The sequence below is a fragment of the Aotus nancymaae genome, unplaced genomic scaffold, assembly GCF_030222135.1.
Source record: "Aotus nancymaae isolate 86718 unplaced genomic scaffold, 86718_ANA_hifiasm-v0.15.2.pri h1tg000020l, whole genome shotgun sequence".
NCBI classification, from domain to species: Eukaryota; Metazoa; Chordata; class Mammalia; order Primates; family Aotidae; genus Aotus; species Aotus nancymaae.
Genome location: NW_026988432.1, coordinates 59,220,822 through 59,245,782, shown reverse-complemented (window position 1 = coordinate 59,245,782; position 24,961 = coordinate 59,220,822). Strand labels below are relative to the sequence as shown.

General features: G+C 44.4%; 2 pseudogenes; both read left to right on the top strand.

The window, feature by feature from the left end:
• The first annotated feature begins 2,434 nt into the window (after positions 1-2,434).
• Positions 2,435-3,463, top strand: LOC135276037 (hepatoma-derived growth factor-like; annotated as a pseudogene).
• Positions 3,464-6,052: 2,589 nt separating this feature from the next.
• Positions 6,053-22,282, top strand: LOC110568591 (glycine cleavage system H protein, mitochondrial-like; annotated as a pseudogene).
• Positions 22,283-24,961: the final 2,679 nt, after the last annotated feature.

The following is a 24,961-nucleotide window of genomic DNA, read 5'->3' as shown; positions in this document are numbered from 1 at the left end:
CCCACGATCAACGCCATCAATTATGCCCTGGGCAATGAGATGGTCTGCAGGGGAATCTGGCAGTGCCTCTCACCGCAGAAGAGCGAGAAGGACCGAGCCAAGTGAGGCTGCCACCATGGACTGAGCCCCAGGCCAGGAGGCTGCCCGAGGAGTCCTGCCCAGCAGCCTCAGCGGCCAAGCCCAGACATTCTCCCACCGTCCTCAGTGGCCCCCTGGAGCCTGGCCCTAGGCTAGACACAAGGATTCAGAAAGACACCAGGCTGCACAGAAAGAGCCAGATGGACCTGAGTGTCGGTCATAGCCCTGTACACCCAAGGCTGAGAGGCCTCAGGAAAGTCACCCCTTTTTAAAAATAATAATAAACTTAAGGGAGTACAGGGCAGTTTTGTTACATGGATAGATTGCCTACTGGTGAAGTCTGGGCTTTCAGTGTATCCTTCACCCTAATAATATACATCTTTCACCCCCTCCCACCTTGTCACCCTTGGAGCCTCCAATATCTACTAACTCCATGTCCATGTGTACATATTATTAAGCTCCCACTTACAAGTGAGAACATGTGGTATTTTGAATTATATATAAATATAACATTTTCTTTCTTTTTTTTTTTTTTTTTTTTTTTGAGACGGAGTTTCGCTCTTGTTACCCAGGCTGGAGTGCAATGGCGCGATCTCGGCCCACCGCAACCTCCGCCTCCTGGGTTCAGGCAATTCTCCTGCCTCAGCCTCCTGAGTAGCTGGGACTACAGGCACATGCCACCATGCCCAGCTAATTTTTTGTATTTTTAGTAGAGATGGGGTTTCACCATGTTGACCAGGATGGTCTCGATCTCTTGACCTCGTGATCCACCCACCTCGGCCTCACAAAGTGCTGGGATTACAGGCGTGAGCCACTGCGCCTGGCCTAAATATAACATTTTCTTTATCCAATCATCTGTTGATGGGCTGATTCCATATCTTTGCTACTGTGAACAGTGCTGTGATAAACATACAAGGGCAGGTTTCTTTTTGGTATACTGACTTCTTTTCCTTTGGGTAGATACCAGTAGTGGGACCGCTAAATCAAATGGTAGCTTCATTCTTAAGACAGTGTGGAGAAATCACCCTACTGCTTTCCACAGGGGTTGTACTAATTTACAGTCTCATCAACAGTGCACAGGCGTTCCCTTTTCTCAGCATCCTCACCAATATCTGTTACTTTTTGACTTTTTAATAATAGCCATTCTCACTGGTGTGAGATAAGATCTCATTGTGGTTTTAACTTCCATTTCTCTAATGACTAGTGATGTTGAGCATTTTTTCAAATGCTTCTTAGCCACCCATATGTCTTTTTGAAAAACGTGTCGATTCATGTTTTGCCCACTTTTTAATGCTGTTATTTGGACTTTTTTGTTGAGTTGAGTTTCTTATATATTCTGGATAATAGTCCCCTACTGGACAACATAGTTTGGAAATATTTTCTCCTGTTCTGCAGGTTATCTGTTCATTCTGTTGATGGTTTATTTTGCTGTGAAGAAACTTTTTTAGTTTAATTAAGTCCCATTTGTCTTTTTTTGGTTTTGTTGCTTGTGCTTTTGAGGTTTTTGTAATAAATTCTTTGCCTAGACCAATGCCCAGAAGAGTTTTTCCTAAATTTTCTTCTAAGATTTTTATAGTGTCAGTTCTTACATTTAAGGTGCCATCAAAGCTCACTGAAACCTTCGCCTCCCAGGTTCAAGCAGTTCTTATGCCTCAGCCTCCTGAGTAGCTGGGATTGCAGGCACATATCACCAAGCCTGGCTTTTTTTTTTTTTTTTTTTTTTAAGTAGAGACAGGGTTTCACCATGTTGGACATGCTGATCTCGAACTCCTGACCTCGGGTGATCCACCTGCCTCCCAAAGTGCTGGGATTACAGGCATGAACCACCGTGCCTCGTCTTAAGTTGATTTTTATATATAGTGAGAGATATGGGTCCAGTCTCATTCTTCTGCATATGGCAATCCAATTTTGCCAGCACCATTTATTGAACAGGGCGTCCTAACATCACTCCTTCTAAACCTTCTAGCCCTTGACATAAGGATGTTAAATGGACTTCACGGGTTGTTTTGAAGCTCGAAGGTAACATGTACTCACTAAGCACATAGAAAATACTCGTTAAGACAGAGCTGCTTGTTAAATCTTGGCCACACTCTCCAGGGACTCAGTCTTACATAGAAACGGGTCAAAGCCTCGGGGTTTGCTTGTGGGAGCTCAAGCTAGGCTGCCAGCGTTCAAACACCACCAATTAAATTGTGATCTGCTGCCAGTCACTTCTGCCTGTGCATCATTTCCCAAGTTGGGAGGCAAGATGATGGCAGTGGCAACTTGACTGCATAGAAAGGACCCGAACAGACGCGCAAACTTGGGCTCGCGCTTCCCGGCCCGGCGCGGAGCCCGGGGCGCCCGGAGCCCCGCCATGTCGCGATCCAACCAGCAGAAGGAGTACAAATGCGGGGACCTGGTGTTCGCCAAGATGAAGGGTTACCCACACTGGCCGGCCCGGATTGTCGAGATGCCCGAAGCTGCCGTGAAATCAACAGCCAACAAATACCAAGTCTTTTTTTTTTTTTCGGAACCCGCGAGACGGCATTCCTGGGCCCCAAAGACCTCTTCCCTTACGAGGAATCCAAGGAGAAGTTTGGCAAGCCCAACAAGAGGAAAGGGTTCAGCGAGGGGCTGTGGGAGATCGAGAACAACCCTACCGTCAAGGCTTCTGGCTATCAGTCCTCCCAGAAAAAGAGCTGCGTGGAAGAGCCTGAACCTGAGCCCGAAGCCACAGAGGGCGACGGCGATAAGAAGGGGAATGCAGAGGGCAGCAGCGACGAGGAAGGGAAGCTGGTCATCGACGAGCCAGCCAAGGAGAAGAACGAGAAGGGAGCGCTGAAGAGGAGAGCGGAGGACCTGCTGGAGGACTCTCCTAAAAGTCCCAAGGAGGCAGAAAACCCTGAAGGGGAGGAGAAGGAGGCAGCCCCCTTGGAGGGTGGGAGGCCCTTTCCTGTGGAGGTGGAAAAAAATAGCACCCCCTCTGAGCCCGGCTCTGGCCGGGGGCCTCCCCAAGAGGAAGAAGAGGAGGAAGAAGAGGAAGAGGCTGCCAAGGAAGATGCTGAGGCCCCAGGCGTCAGAGATCATGAAAGCCTGTTTCAAGAGGAGCTCCCACCGTTCCTGCTGCTGTCTAGGTGCCACTGGGGAAACTGGCCATGGCCTGCAAACTGGGAACCCCTTTTCCACCCCAGCCTGCTCTCCTCTTCCACTTACTTTTCCCACTCCAAGCCTAGCCCATGGAGATTGACCTGGACGGAGCAGGCCACCTGGCCCTCAACTCTAGGTCTCCATGCTCCTGTGATCTGAGTCAGAGCCATGTCTTCTGCTCCCTGGGATGAGATGAGGCCACTGTGTTGCTTCCACTTGGAGCTATTTTCCAGGCTTTTGCTGGGGCCTGGGCCAACCGTTCCCACCTCCTGACAACCTTCTTCCACTCTCCTAGGCATTCTGGACCTCTGGGTAGGAATGGAAAAGATGGAGCATAAACAGCAGGGTGGGCTTGTGGGGCCTAGGAGGGGCAATCCTCAAATGGGGGGTGGGGGCAGCACAGGAGCGTGGCATCTTCCTGAGCTCCTGTCCCCTGCTACAGCTGTTAACCCAGCTGCCTAGATTCAGGGAAAGTGGGACAGCTTGTAGGGAAGAGACTCCCTTCCATAAATCCTTGATGGTTGACAACACCCATTTTTCCTTTTGTTGACCCAAGAGTTCTGGGAGTTGTAGTTAATCATCAAAAGATTTTGGGGCTTCCAAGTTATTTGGGCCAAGGACCTGAGACCTGAAGGGCTGACTTTACCCATTTGGGTGGGAGTGTTGAGCATCTATCCCCCTTTAGATCTCTGAAGCCAGAAATGGGATACTTGGGAAGACCCCTAGCTGCCCTTTTACAGTGCTCAAGGCCAGCTTATAGTCATATATATCACCCAGACATAAAGGAAAACTCACATCTTTTAGGAAATGTTTTTAATAAAAGAAAATTACAAAAAAAAATTTTAAAGACCCCTAACCTTTTGTGTGCTCCCCATTCTGCTCCTTCCTTCCCCATCATTGCCCCCATTTCTGAGGTGCACCGGGAGGCTCCTCTTCTATTTGGAGCTTGATGACTTTCTTTTTGTAGCTGGGGCTTTGGTGTTCCTTCCAGTGTCATTTCTCATCCACATACCCTGACCTGGTCCCCTCAGTGTTGTCACCAGATCCGATTTGTAATCCACTGAGAGGACAGAGGGACATAAGTGTCCCCCCCAATGATCTCTCTGTGCGTCTCTTCAGTCTCTTGTCTCTTTTACCCTGACCCCTCTTCCTTGGGCTCTGATGAAAAATTGCTGACTGTAGCTTTGGAAGTTTAGCTCTGAGAACCGTAGATGATTTCAGTTCTAGGAAAATAAAACCCGTTGATTACTAAAAAAAAAAAAAAAAAAAAAAGAAAAAGAAAGGACCCGAACATTCCCTGGCATGGCAAGTGCTCATAGAGTGTCAGCCACCAGCATAAGCCAGTCAAAGACAGCCTCTGGTAATGTGGGGCTTGGCCTGCACATTGCTTTAAAATGTTTTGAGGTTCATTGCCAATATTGAAAAATCAGGACGATTTGTTTAAATCCAGAGGTCAGAAGATGAGGCCTTACCAGGCCGCCTTCCTACAAGGTTTCAGTTTGCAGGGCTCAGGGCAGCTTGGGACTTTGCCCAGGACATGTGCTCTTCTGTCAGCTGCAGTGCCTGTGTTCCCTGTGGATCCTGTGGGCTTCTGGATTTGTGACTAGAGCCATCCTGGGTCCCCAAGAGAAGGAGACAAAGCCAAACACTTCAGCATCCTCACCTGTGCCCAGAGGAGAGGCAGGGAGGAAGGCAGTTTGGCCAGGCTGCTTTCAGGGATGGCTTAAGCTCAAGCCCTGCATCCCCAAGGCTTCCTGGAGGAGGGAAAGGTGGGCTTGGGCATGGCCACCCTGGCCTGGATTGGCAGGAGATGGGAAGGGCTGAAGCAGCACCTGGTGGGGTATGACCACAGTGCTGCCAGAAGCTACTCACTTCAGAAATCCATGTCTGCCCACACCCCAAATTCCCGCTCACGGGGTGGGCTTGGAGAGACTCATCACCTTCGGGCTTTTCTGCCCATGTTCCCAAGCACATTTAGGATCTTTGTGCCCTGTCAACAGACACTGCGTGCAGGGCCTTTCCTCTGTCCTCCTTCCCACCCGCCCCACAGCCTCCCCTGCACCCCTGCTTTCTTTTAAGCAACTCAGCTGCCTCGGAAAAGAGGACAAAGGGAGTGGCTGAATCCTGTCCGAAGTCAAGGTGGACCTTTGGCACAGTCACTGAGCTTGGATAGGAATCAAAGTCTGCTCATCCCTGGCACTTGGCCTGGCAGAAGTTAGACCACAGCCCTCAAAGTCCTAAATCCTTCTCAGTCTTGCTTTGCTCTGCCGAATCCCCAGGGTGATGGATTCACAGCCCTCAAGCTCTCTGCTGATTTTCTACAATGAGTATTTAACACTTTTGGAATCATAGAAACATGTAAATAAAAATGTTACTTCTACCTCCTTCAGTGTTTTATCCCTGGCTGTAGTTGTGTGTTCCCCGCAGAGCCCATGGGCCTCTGGGTTTGTGACACTAATTCAGGAGTCCCCATTATGTATATATGCAGAAGTCCTTGAATGCATATCAGCAGTTCCTATAGAGTCAGCACTTTGGGAGCAGACGTGGCGAGTGCAGGGTCCTGAGTGAGACCCAGGGCCCTGCAGGGAAATGGAGATGGTGGGCAAGGTGACGGAGGAAGTCTGATGAAAAGGCGCAGATGAGCCAGGGCCATGGAGGCAGGAGAAAGCAAGCTTTCCCACAGAGCGGAGGGGAGAAATAGATAAGCCCCATCAGTCTGAGTTTGCTGAATGTCCTTCCTACTAGCCTTCCTCTCCTGCCTCCCTCCCAGGCTCCTCTGGAGCAACTGTTCACCCTTTCTTGGGCATCCCTAGGTCTTCTTTCTCCATTCACTTGTGTCCCATTAATGCCACCCCCTGCAGACACAGTGAGTTTTAGGGGGACACACCAACAAGGTGCCCACGTTAGTCATCACAGACACCACAATACTGTCTCCAAGTTCCGTGCAGCCCTGGAGAACTGTGGCCACATGTGGAAAGGGGAACAAGAGCAAGGTGTGAAGACCGAGTCTGGAGAAGTCAGGAAGGAAAAAATAAGTGTGAAAACAGCAGAGACGGTGCCAGAGCCTCATCTGCAGAGTACAAAGGCTCAGAGCATCTTCATCGGAGGCCCGGAGAATCTGTGCAACCTTCCCTTGCCCTGGCCTCTGGCCACACTCTGCACTAAAGAACACACTGATACAGACCCACAGACTGGACTTGGAAGGGGCCACCAGGAGGCAGGTGGACATCCAGAACCAGCAAGCACCAAGCACCAGAAAATGCCACCTCCAGCAATCACTTCCTCATTTGTAAGTCAGCATCCATTTCACCCCTTGAATCCCTGTCTGTGTTACTTGGTTCTGACATATTCACGTATCCATCCAATACGTATCTACCGAACAGCTGCTGTGTGTCAGACATGTGCTTGATGTGATGACGCAGTACCAAGATCCTTTCCAGATACTGTTGGAAAACGTCCACTGTCTCTTTATCTGTTACATTTGTGAGTAAAATACGGGTGTTAACAATAGCTAGGAAATCAAAGGTAGCAATTACAGTACAGCTGTGTCCAAGTAAGCGGAATCAGGTATAATAATAAGTGTTATCAAGACAGCGCAGAAGATTCCTTTAAAATCTCTGCAAGTCCTTATCACAAAACCAAACGCTTATCCCAGCCTCTAGATAAATTAAGCGTGCACTCTGTGCTTCGTTGTGTACTTGGTTTAATTGTATTTCAAGAGAATTATCCCCTACTGACTTTCAATGCATAGCCAATTTTAGCCCCATTCTAGATTTTTTAAAATTTCTATTTGACTTGGAAACCACCTTTTTTTTCTTTTTTCTTTTCTTTCTCTCTCTCTCTTTTTAAAACCACATAGTCCTCTGTAAGCAAACCACCATTATTTCTTTTTTTTAAAAAAAAAATCATTCCTCTGTTTATTTTTATTTTATTTTATTTTATTTTTTTGTTTTTTAAAGATGGGGTTTCACCACGATGGCCAGGCTCGTCTTGAACTCCTGACCTCAAGTGATCCACCCACCTCGGCCTCCCAAAGTGCTAGGATTACAGGCGTGAGCCACCACACCTGGCTGCAAACCACCATTATTTCTAAGAAGAGTTTTCCCTAAACTGCAATCCACAGAGGAAGGCCCCATAACATGCACTCCTGTGGTGTGACCAGGCCCTGCTGTCCCCTCGTCGGGTAGCCTTGAGAGTCAAGACTCGCTCTGGTCCATCCCCTCCATCATCTCAGTCCCCGGGGGCTCTGACACAGGAGAAGGTTCTCAAACACTATCGAAATTTTTTTCTCCAAACTAGATGCTTGTGGTGGACTGAATGTTTGTGTCCCCTGAAATTCCTATGTTGAAACCCTAACGCCAAGTGTGGCTGTATTGGAAATACAGTTAAATGAGGTCATAACAGTGGAGACCTGATCCCATAATATTGTGTCCTTATGAGAAGAGACACCAGAGAGCCTGAGCTCTCTCTTCCCCCACTCCACGCAAACCTCCAGGAAAGACCATGTGAGCTTACTGTGAAAAGTTGGCCCAGCCCAAGGAGAGAGCCCTCACCAGACACCAACACTGCCCGCACCTTGATTTCAGACTTCCAGCCTCCAGAAGTGTGTGAAATAAATTTCTGTTGCTTGAGCCACCCAGTCTATGTATTTTGTTATGGCAGCTTTAACAAACTAATACAATGTTACATCAAAGCTCATCATTGAAGCAGATGATAGTGGAGGGGACCAACAGCCCAGCTGGTACCCCCAGCCCCAGAACACCCAGTGCCACTTCTGCAGAACCCCAGGGTTGTACAAAACCCAATTTAAAAGTCATCAAGGCCGGGCGCGGTGGCTCAAGCCTGTAATCCCAGCACTTTGGGAGGCCGAGGCGGGTGGATCACGAGGTCAAGAGATCGAGACCATCCTGGTCAACATGGTGAAACCCCCGTCTCTACTAATACAAAAAAATTAGCTGGGCATGGTGGCGCGTGCCTGTAATCCCAGCTACTCAGGAGGCTGAGGCAGGAGAATTGCCTGAACCCAGGAGGCGGAGGTTGCGGTGAGCCGAGATCGCGCCATTGCACTCCAGCCTGGGTAACGAGAGCGAAACTCCGTCTCAAAAAAAAAAAAAAAAAAGTCATCAAATTTGGCTTCTAAGATTCCTCCCACTCTAAGATCCATTGATTCTAGAATATATTTATTTTGCAAAGAAATGTAAGGACAGTAGAATATTATCACCCACCTCATCTTCTCTCTGGGAAAGATGGCTCTTCCCATTGCCAAATGGACTTGACATCACAAATAAAGTAGCAAGTTGTAACCAAGGTAAAGGACTGGCCCCTTCCCCAGACCTTCACTGGCACAATTTTCCTGGGGAGGAAAGGGCTGTGCATTTGATTGGCTAGTAAAAAAGTAGATACCAATTAGATATCACCTGAACTATACAGTATCTGTATTCCTCCCCCCACCATACCTTTTTTTTTTGAGACTGAGACTCTTGTTGCCCAGGCTGGAGAGCAATGGTACAATCTCAGCTCACTGCAACCTCTGTCTCTCAGGTTCAAGTGATTCTCCTGCCTCAGCTTCCTGACTAACTGAGATTACAGGCATCTGCCACCAAGCCTGGCTAATTTAGTAGAGACCAGGTTTCTTCATATTGGTCAGGCTGGTCTCGAACTCTTGACTTTAGAGGCCTGCCTCAGCCTCCCAAAGTGCTGGGATTACAGGCATGAGCCACCGTGCCCAGCCTATATTTCCTCTTAAAGGGAAAAGGAATTCTGCAAATTTTCTACATGGATAAATAAATTCATTGGCAGCCGGGCATGGTGGCTTACACCTGTAATCCCAGCACTTTGGGAGGCTGAGGCAGGCAGATCACAAGGTCAAGAGATAGAGGCCACTCTGGCTAAGATGGTGAAACCCAGTCTCTACTAAAAATACAAAAATTAGCTGGGTGTGGTGGCATATGCCTGTAATCATAGCTACTTAGGAGTCTGAGGCAGGAGAATTGCTTGCACCCGGGAGGCGGAGGTTGCTGCGAGCCAAGATTGTGCCATTGCACTCCAGCCTGGTGACAGAGGGAGACACCGCGTCAAAATAAATAAATAAACAAATTCATCGGCAAAGAGGTTGGTCTAATTTATTCATATCTTTCTTTTTGCCACAAAATTAATAGAATTTCTGCTGTTCCCCTTGTCAGGGATACCCCAGTCCAATTCTCTCAAATACAAGCTCACTCTCCTTCCCACCACAACTGCCTCTCTTCTTGTGTTTCCTATCTATGTAAATGTCACTACTATCTGTCCTGTCATCTAAGATAAAAGAAAAGAGAAGGAGGGAAAAGCAGAGATCTGACATGCACAAACGCTCACTGGGGCCCACAGAACGTGAGGGTGGAGCAGTGCTCAGCAGGTACCACGAGGTGGCAGTGCCCTCTCAATGATCGATGCATCCTGAGCCGCCAGTCCTGATGGTAGTGCCTCTATGCGGAGCTAGGGGTCTCCTGGCAAGGCTTCTTGGGTCGATAATTGATTCCTGAAGGATTTATGACACGCTTTCCTTTGCCTGCTTATGGTACAGAAGCCTGATGCTTAGCTGTTTCTACCTCAAATGATGACATGATTCCACATCTTTCTTAAAGGAAACAGAATGTCATGCCCATTGGTCAGAGGAGTCTTTGATGGCCCCGTGGAATCAGTCCCTTTTCTCTACCTATAGAACAGTCATTGAATTTCTAGCCAAATGGAGGCCTCCAAAGCCCCGCACACCACAGTATTTCTATAAGAGCTCTGGGTCTGGGTTTTGTCTTTGTCTGACTGATAAGTCAGGGCAGTCCCTGGATTTCTCCTACCTGGGATTGTTCATCTGAAAAGTGGTGATGATTACCCCTGATGCTGCAATCATAGGTGGAAGCACACTGCACACTATGGGGTGTGGGGCAAAAGGGTCCAGAGAAGCTGCCCACACCTCAGGCAGACGCATAATAAATGACATTTGGCAATTGTGAGCAGTGTTTCTAAGGTAACGAGGCCTCAAAAAGTCCTGGATGAAGGCCAGAGACATAATCCTTAAGTCTTCCCTCTGTTCTTGGTTGAGGTAACTTGCTGCTCCCCTCTTAAGCTGCTCCTTGGCCCAACACCACACACCTGCTCTTCCCTCCCTCCACCTGGCAGCTCTCACAATGGCCTCCATTGTCCCCTGCACAGCATCCTCAGCTCAGCTGCCCTGCCCTCTGCAGCTGTCCAACACATGCACCGCCTTCGCCTTCTAGATCACAGCCAGCAAGGCAGATTGGAAAGGGCTCAGCTTTGGGTGTTGGAAAGGCCTGGGCATGAATCCAGGATTTACCATTTATTCAATGTGACAAAGATTCTCTGCTTGATCAAACTTGAGTCAGGCTCTTGAACCTTCTCCTACACCCATCTATGCACTTACTTGTAACACCCAGTTGTAGCAAAGAAGCCTATTAAGTTAGTTTAGCAAGAACCATCAGCCCCTCAATATCTGATCATGTTTCTCAGTCTGCCCCATCCCCCAGGTGATCTATGATCACCCTGGCCTGTCTTCAGCAAGAATCTTGTTTGATAGGTTTAGCCAGAATCCCCTTTATTCTTGATGTTTCATCTTAGTAAATTTCCATTCAGCAAACCACACCCTGCTCCTGGGCTATTACTTCCCACTTGTCCATCTCTCTCGCCCAATGCAACATTCCATTGCAGCTGTCCCTACACCTATAGCAATGGTCCTGAGTAAAGTCTTTACCATGCTTTCACAAGTGTTTTTGAATAGTATTTTTTAACAAATGTCTGAAAAAGTTTGAACAAATTTCTTATATCTGAGTTTGTTCCGCATCCACAAAAATGGACCCATTTGGGTGGCATACTTTAAAGCACATGGTACATGGTAGGAGCTCAATCGATACTAGATACGTTCCATCGGGGACTTCATCATCTACTCTCACTCAAGAAAAGGGTGTGTAGGAAAATTACCATAATTGACTGGCAATTACACACTACAGGTGTCCCAACTACTCCCTCATTTAATCCCACAACATTCTCAAAATCACAGTTCTCAACTGTGTTTGCACATTTGAATCACCTGGGGCCTGGTGAGTCAGTGTGTTGTCCCTGCACCAGAAGCCTCAACCTCATTTAGGAGTTTGTTAGAAATGTCTCAGGGTTGGGCATGGTGGCTCATGCCTGTAATCCCAGCACTTTGGGAGGCTGAGGTGGGAGATCACTTGAGTCCAAGAGCTCAAGGCCAGCCTAGGCAACATAGCAGGGCCTTGTCTCTGTAAATGCACACATACACACATACATACATACATAATGCATACATACATAAAATACAATAATTAAAAAAGAAATGTTTTGGGCTCTCAGGTCTCAGGGCCCAGCTCAGAACTCCTTAATCCAAATCCTTATTTTAACAACTCCCCAGAGGTGGTTTGTGCGCACCTTAAAACTTGAGAAGCACCAGAGAGCTTTACAGTTATAGCTGTCTAGGTCCCTAGTACAGAGATTCTGATGTAATAGGTTTAAAAGGCTGGCGAGCTTGGGCTTTTTTAGCTACCAGGTGATTCTAATATGCAGCAATGAGTGAGAAACACCCCTTTTGGGAGATGGTATGAACAGTGTTTCATGAAGAGTGATTTAGCTGAGCTTTACTCTGAGTTATCTCTGAGGCCACTGTTTGCTGTTTTATATGAATATATATCATTCCACTTCACTTGCTCTTGTTCTATGGCTTGCTCTCATCTTTCTCTTACTAGTCCCTCCAAATTCCAAAGACCATAGGCCAGCAGGAGAGCCTCAGCCCAAGTCTTTTCATTTTATCATCATGATATCATCTACAAGATAATAGGGCCGGGTTTTTAGTGGAGACATTAAAGCATAGGAGGCTAAAAATACTGCTTAAGGTCGTACACTAAATGAGAAAGCTTGGTTTCTGCCTCTGGGCACGAATATCAATGCAGGCAGTGCAATCTAGGATGCTGTAGGGAGCATGTCTCAAACTCTTAGGTGCACACAAATCACATGGGATCTTGTTAAACACAGACTCTGCTTCAGCAGGCCTGAGTAGGGATCAACGGTGCATTTCTTCTTCTTTTTTTTTTTTTTTTTTGAGATGGAGTCTCACTCTGTCACCAGGCTGGAGTGCAGTGGCACGATCTCAGCTCACTGCAACCTCCACCTCCCAGGTTCAAGCAATTTGCCTTGCCTCAGCCTCCCAAGTAGCTGGGACTACAGGCATGTTTTACCACGCCCACCTATTTTTAATATTTTTAGCAGAGATAGGGTTTCACCGTGTTAGCGAGGATGGTCTTGGTCTCCTGACCTCATCATCCACCTGCCCTGGCTATCCAAAGTATTGGGATTACAGGCATGAACCACCATGCCCAGCCCAAGGGTGCATTTCTGACAAACTCCCAAGTAAATCGATGTTACTGAAGTTGCAGTGTGTTCAGCCAAAGCAACAGATTATGATCCTACCTGCCCCTCTGTCACTTCCCACCCTCTGACTGGGTGTTCATTGTCTCTGACCTGCCAGATGATTCAGATCAATGTTTCAAGTTGCGTCATCGGACTCAGCTCTGAAAACCTCCATGCCAGGCCTAAAGTGCCACTGGGGGGCATATGGCATTTTCTGTTGCAGAGCAGCTGTTGGGTGTTCAACATTCAATGACAATTCAACAAATATTTAATGAGCCTACCTATAAGTCAGGGACAAAGTTTAAACAAGACAGACAAGGTCCTCATGAGGGGCTTACGTTGTACTGACAATAAACAAATAAATGTATAAAAGAGATCATTACAAATTGTGATAAGCACTTTGGAGGACATAAACTAGGGATCAGATAGGGAAGCTGGGAGAGGTGGTCAGGAGAGACCTCTCTGAGGAGGTGATATTCGAGCTGTGACTTAAAGGATAAGAATAAAGCAGTCAGGTGAGGGCAAAAGGGAAATATTTCAGGCAGGGGGAACAGCAAGTGGGAAAGGGCATGGCTGTTCAAGGACCACGAAGAGGTATGAGGCTGGGGCAGAGAGCCCAAAGAGAAGCAACAGGAGACGGAGGGGCCATGTCCATCCAGTAGGACTGGCGGGGACGGGGAAGGAGAAGAGTGAGTTTCATTTTAAGAGCAAATGAAAATCTTTGAAAGGTTTTTATCAAGAAAGTAACCAGATCTGGTTTCCATTTTTAGCTTATCTCTCTGGCTGCTGTTTGGGGGCTACACTGAACAGTAGAGGCTGGAAAGTGAAGTAGGGATTTTTACAATAGTCCAGAAGTCCAGACCAAAGATGCTGTTGCCTTGAACTAGATGGTGGTGATGGTAACAGTGAGATATGGACAGATTTGGTGTACAGTTTTGAAAATAGGTATTACATGACTTGCTGGTGGTTTAAGTAAGTTTATCAGTCTGGGTGCTTTTGATTTCAGGTAACAGAAAATCTAAATATTAACTGTCTTTGAAAAATAAGTGCAATTTACAGATTCACACAAATGAAAAGTGGAAGAGTAGAGGCTTCAGGCAAGGTTTGATCAGGGCTCCACTTTTATTTTTCTGATTCTCAGGCCTACCCTTTCTGTCTCCCACTCCCTATGTGTCCATTTATCCTTATGCTAACTTTATTAATAACTGCAAGATGGCTCCAAGAACATACACATACATGATTGTGAGTTGGTTCTGTTCACATATAGGAGGAATAGGAAGAAGCAAGCATCATTCCTAACAACCATAAAAAAAAAAAATCTTGAGTTGGGGCTGGATTCCACCACTTTTTTTTTTTAGATGGAGTCTCGCTTTGTCACTCAGGCTGGAGTGCAGTGGCATGATCTCAGCTCACTGCAACATCCGCCTCCTAGGTTTAAGCAATTCTCTGCCTCAGCCTCTCGAGTACCTGGGATTACAAGTGCCTGCCAACATGCCAGCTAATTTTTGTATTTTTAGTAGAGACGGAGTTTCACCATGTTGGCCAGGCTGGTCTCAAACTCCTGACCACGTGATCTGCCCACCTCAGCCTCCCAAAGTGCTGGGATTACAGGCATGGGCCACCTCAACTGGCCAGCTGGATGACTTCTAAACAAATCCCTGTTTCCAGGAGAATTAACATGATAGTTGGCTTAATACTCCCATTAATCCCCAGTTGCCAATGGATTGATTAGCTTAGCTTAGATGGGAGTTACTGGAAACAATCACTATAGATAAGGGAGTGACATTATTTTAATTTACTTGGACCAATAAAGGTAGGAATGTAGTCATTCCTACACAAATGACATAGTTGCTGAGTAGTGGGGGAGGGCAGAATGGATGCTAAAGAGAAAATTCCTATTTCCATGTGTAAATGAGGTGAGGTTTGAGGACGTGGGAGTACATAAGGATGGTACCTAGGGTTTTGGAGGTGCCATATACCAAGATGAGAAAGACAAACCAGGCTTGGGGGAGAGTAAATAAAGATGTGTCTTAGATCCTCAGGTATTTGAGTTTAGGGAGCATCTGGAAATATGAGCAAGAGCTGAAGGGAGTTGTCCTGGGTGGAGTCACCCACATCACATGGCATCCTCTAGGTATAGGACAGAGTAACAAATTTCAGCCACTAGCACAGTCTCTCCCTGACAGCTCAGGAGTCAGAAGAAAAACCCTGTGATGACAGGGTTAGAACTAGTGATTCTCTAAATCAAATAAAGCCATGAGCATCAATATTCTGCTACTAAAGGAATAAATGAAGATCTAAATGAATACATTACAATTAAACATCTTTTTCATGTCTTTTGTTTGAGCGATCCTCAGAACAATGAAAGAAAGGTAGCAGGAAGAGAATTTAGAATCCCATTTTTCAGATGAAAAAGCTGAGATGTGCACAGGTTACGTGGTACCTCAGATCCACCAGAGCCTGAGTTTGAAATTCATCCTCTTGATCCTAAATCTAGTCCCCATGCCCTGCAGATCCAAACATCTATGATCGGATAAATCTGTTCCTGGAGACAATATGTCTATAACCAAAGATAATCTGTGACTCAAGTCAGCACATGCTAAGACTTTTTCAGATGCTGTGGGAAGAGACTTAACAGGGAGGCAGCAGGTGAGATAGAAAGAACCTTGGTCTCCTGGTGAGAAAAGACACCTACTTTGGAGTTCCAGCTTTACTGCTCCAGTCCTGTGTGACTTTGGGTGAGTCACTGAATTTTTCTGGGCTGCATTTTCATTTATGATAGGTTGGATTAGATCAGTTGTTCTCAAACTTAAAAAAAAAAAACTGAAGCAATCCTTAGGTCACTTGTTGAATTCCAACTGGAAGAGGGTGCCTTACACTTCAGCTGGGCGTGGTAGCTCACACCTGTAATCCCAACACTTTGGGAGGCAGAGGCAGGCAGATCACTTGAGGTCAGGAGTTCAAGACCAGCCTAGCCAACATGATAAAAACCCATCTCCATCAAAAATACAAAAATTAGACGGGAATGGTGGTGTGTGCCTGTAATTCCAGCTACTTGGGAGGCTGAGGCCGGAGAATCACTTGAACCTGGGAGGTGGAGGTTGCAGTGAGCCAAGATCATGCCACTGCATTCTAGCCTGGGCAACAAAGTAAGACTTCATCCCCCTCCACACACACACACACACACACACACACACACACACACACACACACACAAATCAAAGCATTTTCTTTGAGAAAAAGAACACACACACCAGGAAACATAAATAAATCCTAACATAACTTCTCCTATCAAATGTTTAAGATGATGAATGGGGATAATCCTCCACCCCCAGGACTATCATCCTGGAAATCTTCAATGCACTCTGCTTTGCTTTCTAGGAGTCTCTGGGTTGCATCTCTTTCTAGGTAAGTCCTGAGATTGCCTGCCTTCCCCCAGTTCTAATGCCCCAACTTCTCCAGGAAAATGGCCTCACAGTCCCTCTCTTCACACCTGGCCAGTGCCACAGGCAGCAGGTGTTCTCTGTTCACAGTGTTGTTACTGCATGAGCCCCATGGATAGAGCACCTTGTTGTTCAGCCTACCTGAGTTTAAAGAAGGCCTTTGTAGAAGCTCAGGCATTAGAAAGATGCAGACACCATTGTTTATCAGTTGCTGTTAGCAGGTGTGTTTGCCAACCCTTGCTCGAGTTAAACAGGGAGTGATTAAAGAACTCCTTGAAGTTAGGAAGGCAGGAAGAACAAACACTCATATTTATGAAACATCAGAGTCTAACCTTTAATTATGAGCTTTCTATGTGTCAACATATCCAAGCCTCTGAACAATACTAAGATTAAAATATTATGATCTAAAGTTTTATTATCTGCATTACATATGTGAGAAAACTGAAGTTAAATTTATAAAACTCTAGCAGAAAACATAGGCATAAACCTTAATGACTTTGGCTTAGGCAATGGTTGCTTACATACGATAACAAAAGCACAAGCCAAACATAGTAGAAATGGCTAAACTGGACTTTTTCAAAATTAAGAACATTTGTGCTTCAAAAAATACTCAAGAACATGAAAACAGCCCACAGACTGGAAGAAACATTTGGAAATTATATATCTTATAAATCACTAGTATCCAGAATACATTTTAAAACTCTTATATTTCAACAGTGAAAGGACAAATAACCAATTTTTTAATGGTCAAAGCAATTTGTACAGATATTTCTCCAAAGAGTTACACAAGTGGCCAATAAGCCCATGAAAATTGCTCAGCATCGTTAGTTATTAGAGAAATGCAAGTCAAAACCATAATGAGATTCCATTTCATATCTACTAGAATGGCTGAAATAAAAAAGGTCATAATAATAAGTGTTGGCAAGGATCTGAACGTGCTGGAAACTTTATACATTGCTAGTAAGAATGTTAAATCGTACAGCATTTTGGAAAACAATTTGAAAGTTCCTCAAAAAATAAAAAATACAGTTATCATCTGCTCAGCAATTCTACTTCTAGGTACATACCCAAGAGAATTGAAAACATATTTCTACACAAAGTCTTGTATACCTATTCATAGCAACATTATTTACAATAGACAAAATGTGGAAACAACCCAAAATTCAATCAGCTGATGCATGGATAAGTAAAATGTAATTTATCCACACAAGGAAATATTATTCAGCCATAAAAAATGAAGTGTTGATAATGCTGCAATATGAACAAACACTGAAAGAAGCCAGACACAAAAGATCACAGGTCAAATTATTTCATTTATACAAATTGTCCAGGATAGGAAAATTTATAGACAGAAAGTAAGTTAGGGGTTGCCAGGAGCTGGGAGAACAGAAGTTTGAGAGCTGATTGCTACTAGGTATGAGGCCTATTTTGGGGATGTTGAAAACGTTCTGAAATTAAATAGTGGTAATGATTTTATAACTTTATGAATACACTGAAAGCCACTGAATTGTACATTTTAAAAGAATGAATTCTATGGTATATAAATTATATCTTAATAAAATTAATAATTCATTAAATTAACTAATGGAAAGTACAATGGGAACTCAGAAAAGATGAAACTCAAAAGTAGCAGGAGGGATCCAGAAAGGATTCCCTGAGGAGGTGACAAAAGTCCTCCTCTTAACACAGAAGGCCCTGAAGCATAGTATGCACACAATTATTTTCAAAACTAATGTCTCAGCAGAGAAGAAATGTCTTACTTCACATTCTGATACTCCTTCCCAATGCATTCCTCTCCTCTATACAGGCTTTATGTAATAATCACAAAATCCCCCAACCCCCATCTGTCCACCTATTTTTCAGTAGAAGCTTCTCCTACACCTAAATACATTTTATTGTCATTTTTAAATCAATTTCTAACAGACATCTTGCACAAAAATTCTCTTATTTTTCCCACGTTCAAGTTTGGAGCTGGGAGGGAAAAATTGCCCATGGAGATGTAAGGGAAGGGGGTTACGAGAGGCCTAATGTCAGGGTGTAAGGGGCATTATTCCGTGACTTGTAGTATGGTTTTACCAAGCACTATGCTTCAGCATAACAGAGCCGCAGAAGCAATGCTGGTAAGGATGTCATGGCCCAATGCCAGGATCCATTGGGTGTGTATTGATCTGAAGAGGAGACAGAAGACAGAAAAAAACAGGCAGGCAGTGGTGAAAGCCTCCAAGTGGATTAATGAAGGACAGATTTCAAAATGGGCAGTGCTGGGAAGAGCGGAATCATAACTCAAGGTCCCGAAGCAAAGAATGTTCACATTTAGAACAGGAGATGGCTTCCCCTCTGGCTTTCTGGAGCTTCATATTGCTGAGGTTTGAGAAAATCCCATCCTTTTAGTTGGGGTGTCTTTGAGATGAGGGTAAAGGCACTGATTGAAGGCCATTGGAGCTTAAGTGATAAATGAAAGCAAGGCAGGGGGAATGACATGACATGAGACTAGACAAGAGACAGGGTCCAGATCGCAGAAACCCTTACAGACCAGGTTGAAGATTTGGGGCTGACCGGGTGCAGTGGTATGAGCCTATAATCCAAGCACTTTGGAAGGGCAAGGCAGGAGGATCTCTTGAGCTCAGGAGTTCAAGACCAGTTTGGGCAACACAGCAAGACTCTATCTACAAATAAAAAAATGAAACGTTTAGCTGGGCATGGTGGTGCACACCTGTAACCTCAGCACTTTGGGAGGCCAAGGCAGATGGATTGCTTAAGCCCTGGAGTTAGAGGCTGTAGTGAGCTATTATTGTGCTACTGCACTCCAGCCTGGGTAACACAGGGAGAACTTGTCTCAAAAAGAAAAAAAAAAAAAAAAAAAGAATGTGGGGCTTGATGCTAAGTGTAATTGGAGGTATTGAAAGGGTTTAAGCAGAAGCTGATATAATCCAATTTATATTTTGGCATTCTGGCACAAAGAACCATCCATCCATCCAGGTGGCGTGGATGCAGGGAGTCCAGTTAAGGCTATTTATGGGCATCCAGGTGAAAGACGTTGATGGCTTGCAGCAGTAGAAATGGAGAAAAGAGCAACAGAAGGTGACTGAGCTTATGGGGGAAGGTAATGGGTTCTGTCTGGGATTGTTATAGTTGATGTATCTTTGTGACAGCCATGTGGAGATTTAGAGAAGCCATTTGGATATGAGATTTTGCAGCTCAGAGAAGTCTGGGTGGGGATATTGATGTGTAAGTCTTTGCTATGGAACTGATAACTGAAGCGATGGTAGTGGATGAGGTTTCCCAGGGAGAGGTTTTAGATGGAGGAGAGAAAAGAGCCTGCAGAGCCCTGAGGCATCCACTATACTTAATGGCCTGGTGGGGAGGAAGAGTCTGCAAAGGGGACAAGAATGAGTATCCAGAGCATCGGGAAGAAAACCTGGAGTGGGGGTGTCCCAAAGTAGAAGGAAGAGGGTATTTCAAGGAAAAAAAAATGGTCAAGTAAAGTATGAGTGGACAGATGCCCATTGGATTTGGTGACTCGGTGACCTTCATTGACCTGAGCAAGAGCTGCTTCAGTCAGGAGAAGAGAATAGAAGCCAGACTGGAAATACAAGTGCTTGTTTTGCCAGGCATGGAGGCACACACCTGTAATTCCAGCACTTGGGCTGAGGCGGAAGGATCATTTGAGACCAGGAGTTTGAGACCAGCCTAAGCAACAGAGTAAGACACTGCTTCTATTTTTTAAAAAAACTTTTTTTAGTAGAAATAAAGTGTTTGTTTTGAGAAATTTTGACTGAGTTAGAAGAGAGAAACAAAATAACACAAGAGAGGGGAAGTCCAGTGTGCTTTTGTTTAACGAAGTGAAACCTGAGTCGGTTTAAATGTTTGTGGGAAAGGTTGATTGAGAAGTAATTGAATATATGGGAAAGATAAGCAATCATTAATGGCCTAGAGTTTAGAGAAGAGGAAGTGGGGAGGACCCCATGCAGCAGGAGAGAAAGGGGGAAAATTTGGATTCATTTGTGGGATTGGTGTTAGAAATTTGAGGAAATTCCCATTTGATGACTTCAATTTTCTTTGAGAAGAGAAAAATCTGCTGTTAGCAAAGCAGGAAATAAGATGGTCAGAAGGTTGAAAGAATGAAGCTTAAGATAATAGTTGAATTTCAGGGAAGAGAATTGCAGATGCCACAAAAGCGCATGAAGAGATGTTCAACATCATTTGGCATTAGAGAAATGCAAATTAAAATCACAATGAGAGAAGTGCTTCCAAGGAAACGAAATAGAGGCACCCTTCTCTATTCTTCCTGCTAAGTGCCACTGAAACCTCTCAACATTTTATATATAAAACAAACACAGGAAACTGAAAGATGCAGAGAAGAAAAAATTTCCGAGAGCTCTCCAGACGGAAGAATGACACAGTGGTGAGTTCTCTGGGTTTTCTTTTTGCCTCATTTTACCACAGTTTTGAAACTAAAGAAGCCAGTGGCTCAGTCAAGATAATTCATGCAGACCAAAAATAAAAATAAAAAAAATAAAAAAATTACAGCCCCAGTAAAGGCCTGATGCGTTTAGCCAAATAATCTGGAAAGGGGCAGCCTAGCAAGGCAGAAAACTTTTAGACAATAACTGTCCCACTCCAGCAAAACACCATGAAAAAGACCATGGCCCCTATCACCACCAGCCCAGGTGAGGTTGAATGTGGAGCCTAGACTTACACTCTGGCAGGACTGTAAAAAGGCACCGAAGACCCCTTTTGAGTCAGGTAAGTCCAAGTAGGGAACTGAGAATTTTATTCTCAACAGCCAGTAATGAGGCCACTCCCAATTGTCAATGGAGACCACATGGGCAGCCTGGACTTCCACATCTACCTGACAGTAAGGAGGGGCCTCCCCTGACCTCAGATGTCAACAGAGGCTAGGTGGAGAACCTAGACTTCTACTTCCACCTGGAAGTAACAAGGAGGTGACCCCGCCTTCCTTTGCCAGAGAAGTGCCAGGGTATGCCAGCTAAAACAGAAAGTTTAAATAAGACCCACAGGTTCATGTTATAGGAAAATATCCAGATTTCAAGTAAAAATTACTGATCACACAAAGAACCAGGAAGATCTTAAACTAGATGAAAAATAAAAAGACAATTATAGAGGCCAACACTAAGATAAGAAAGAGGTTAGGATTATCTGACAAAGACTTTAAAGCAGCCATGATAAATTAATTAATTAATTAATTAAGTGTGTGTGTGTGTGTGTGTGTGTGTGTATGTGTGTGTGTTTTGAGACAAACTCTTGCTCTCCTGTCCAGGCTAGAGTGCAGTGGCCTGGTCTTGGCTCACTGCAGCCTCCACCTCCCCGGTTCAAGCAATTCTCGTGCCTCAGCCTCCTGAATAGCTGTGATTACAGGCACATACCACCACGCGCGGCTAATTTTTTGTATTTTTAGTAGAGACAGGGTTTCTCCATGTTGGCCAGACTGGTCTCTAACTTCTGGCCTCAAGCAATCCACCTGCCTCCCAACGTGTTGGCATTACAGGCGTGAGCCACCGCGCCTGGCCAATATTTTAACAAACAATTGGAAAGTGCATGAAACAAATGAAAATAATTAGAAAAAACTCATCTAAGAAATAGACGATATAAAGAAAAAACTCTGGGCCCCACTCCACCTCCCCGTGCGGGTGGCCGAGGCGTAGCGCCGCGACCCAGGTACTCCAGCGAACACGGCGCTGCGAGCGGCGCGGAGCGTGCGGGCGGCCGTGCTCTGCACCCTGCGCGCGGTCCCGTCACCCGCCGCGTCCTGCTCGCGGAGGCCCCGGCAGCTGGGGGCGGACGCCGTCCGGAAGCTGCGCACGAGACCCGCTCTGCTTTCGGTGCGTAAATTCACAGAGAAACATGAATCGATAACAACAGAAAATGGTATTGGAACAGTAGGAATCAGCAATTTTGCACAGGAAGCGTTGGGAGATGTTGTTTACTGTAGTCCACCTGAAGTTGGGACAAAATTGAATAAACAAGATGAATTTGGTGCTTTGGAAAGTGTGAAAACTGCTAGTGAACTTTATCCTCCTTTATCAGGAGAAGTCACCGAAATTAATGAAGCTCTTGCAGAAAATCCAGGACTTGTAAACAAATCTTGTTATGAAGATGGTTGGCTGATCAAGATGACACTGAGTAACCCTTCAGAACTAGATGAACTTATGAGTGAAGAACGGTAAGAGAAATACATAAAATCTATTGAGGAGTGAAAATGGAACCGCTAAATAAAACAGTATGATTTAACGCAACCCAGCAGAGTCCTCTCAAATTAGTGGTGGGTAGAAGACTTAGAATAGCAACTTTTAGCATTACCGATGGGGAAAAAAACTACTGTTGTCCCTGCTAATGAAAGACAATGCCCTTTAACTTTCTAATGATTATACATAAACATAATACATGTCTTTTTCACAATATCCTATGATTTTTAGACTAGGCTTTAGTATTCAGAATTCATGAAATTATCCATGTTAAAAACTAGTTATAAAAATTACATAATTCAGAGATAACGTTGTTATTCTTAAGCCTTATATGATATTGTAACTTGTGTACATCCATACGTGGATTTGGGGCGAAATACTTAAAGATCTGTCCACTGGAAATAACTGGGAGTGAAGGAGTTTTTGTTGCTTGTACAGTGTAGATGAAGAACAACACTATCTTAATCTTGCAATACACTGCATTTGCTGGTGCGATTTTTATACAGTGAAGCAACAGCTTTGCAGCAAAATAATAAAATACTTCTTCGTTAAAAAAAAAAAAAGAAAAAGAAAAAACTCTGAATGGACCCAACAGCAGAATAGAGTGGAGAAAAGAAACACTGAACAAAATAAAGCAGGTGCAGCTACGCTAATATCAGGTAAAGTAGATGTCAGAACGAAGAAAACTGCCAAAGAGAGAAGAGCACCCTATATATGATAAAGTGCAAATCCTTCAAGAAGACTTAATAATTCTGAATGTGTATGTACCAAATACCAGAGCTGAAAAATACGTGAAGCCAAAACTGATAGAATCGAAAGCAGAACTAAACAATGGAAACTTCAACAACTTCTCAATAATTGTGAGAACAACTGGGCAGAAAATAAGCCAGGATGTACAAGAACTAAATATGACATCAAGGAATAGTATCTAATCAACATTTATAGAATGCTCCACTCACCAGCAACAGAATACACATACTTTTCAAATGCCCACAGAACATATACCAAGATAGGTAATATGTTGTGTCATGGAGTGCAGTGGCATGATCTCAGCTCACTGCAACCTCCACCTCCCAAGTCAAGCAAATTTCCTGCCTCAGCCTTCCTAGTAGCTGGGATTACAGGCATGTGCCACCACACCCACTAATCTTTGTATTTTTAGTAGAGACAAGGTTTCACCATGTCGGCCAGGCTGGTCTTGGCCTCCCAAAGTGCTGGGATTACAGGTGCGAGCCACCGCACCCGGCCAAGAAATGTAAAATAACTGAAATGATACAGAGTAGATTCTGTAATCATAATGAACCAAACTAAAAATCAACAACAGAAAGATAACGGGAAAATCTTCCAACATTTGCAAACTAAACAAAATACTTTTAAATGATTCATGAGTGAAAGGGAAAACACCAAGGAAAATTTTAAACATGCATTTAACAGAATGAAAATTTAAAAATGTAACATATAAAAATGTAAGAGACACAGCTATCGTAGTGCTGAGAGGGAAATTGATAGCACTAAATACATTCATTAGAAAAGAGAAGAGATTTCGACTCAATTATCTAAGTCCCACTTCAAGAATCTATAAAAGAAGAGCAAAATAAACCCAGAACAAGCAGAATAAAGAAAATAACAAAGATAACAACAGAATTGGCTGGATGCAGTGGCTCACGCCTGTAATCCCAGCAATTTGGGACGCCAAAGTGGGTGGAGGACCTGAGGGCAGGAGTTTAAGACCAGCCTGGCCAGCATGGTGAAACCCCACCTCAACTAATAATACAAGAAAATTTAGCCAGGCTTGGTGACACATGCCCATAATCTCAGCTACTCAGAAGGCTGAGGCAGGAGAATTGCTCGAACCTGGAAGGTGGAGGTTGCAATGAGCCAAGATCGTGCCATTGCACTCCAGCCTGGGCAACAAGAGTGAAACTCTGTCTCAAAAAAAAAAAAAAAGGTATCAGTGAAATCACTAAAATTGAAAACACAAAACTACAGAAAATCAATAAAACAAAGAGCTTTTTTAAAAAAGGTGATTCACAAAACTCTTGTAAGAATGACAAAGAATAAAAGAGAGAAGACAAAAATCTCAAATATCAAGAACAAAACGGGGATAGCTCTACAGATCCTACAGACAGCAAAAGAATAATACAGAAATACTACAATCTACACTTACAATAAATCTCACAGCTTAGATGAAATGGATCAATCCCTCAAAAAAAGCACAAACTACTGCAGTTCACCCGATATGAAATAGATAATCAAATTAGCCCATTAGCCAGGTGTAGTGACGTGCACATGTAATCCCAGCTACTAGGGAGGCTGAGGCACGAGAATCATTTGAACCCGGGAGGTGGAGATTGCAGTGAGCTGAGATCATATCTCTACACTCCAGCAAGGGTGACAGAGTGAGATTCCATCTCAAAGAAATAAAAATAAATAAATAAATAAATAGCCTAACAACTATTAAGTAAATTAAATGTATAATTTCAAAACTCTTAAAAAAGAAATTCCAGACTCAGATGATTTTATTAAAGAATTTCATCAAATGTTTAAAGAAGAATAAATACTCATTCTATGCAATCTGCCTAGAAAATGGAAGCGAGAGGAAACACTTCTCAATTTGATTTTATGAAGTTATTATTAACCTGATACCCAAACTAGATATGACAAGAAAATAAAACTACAGACGAGTATCTC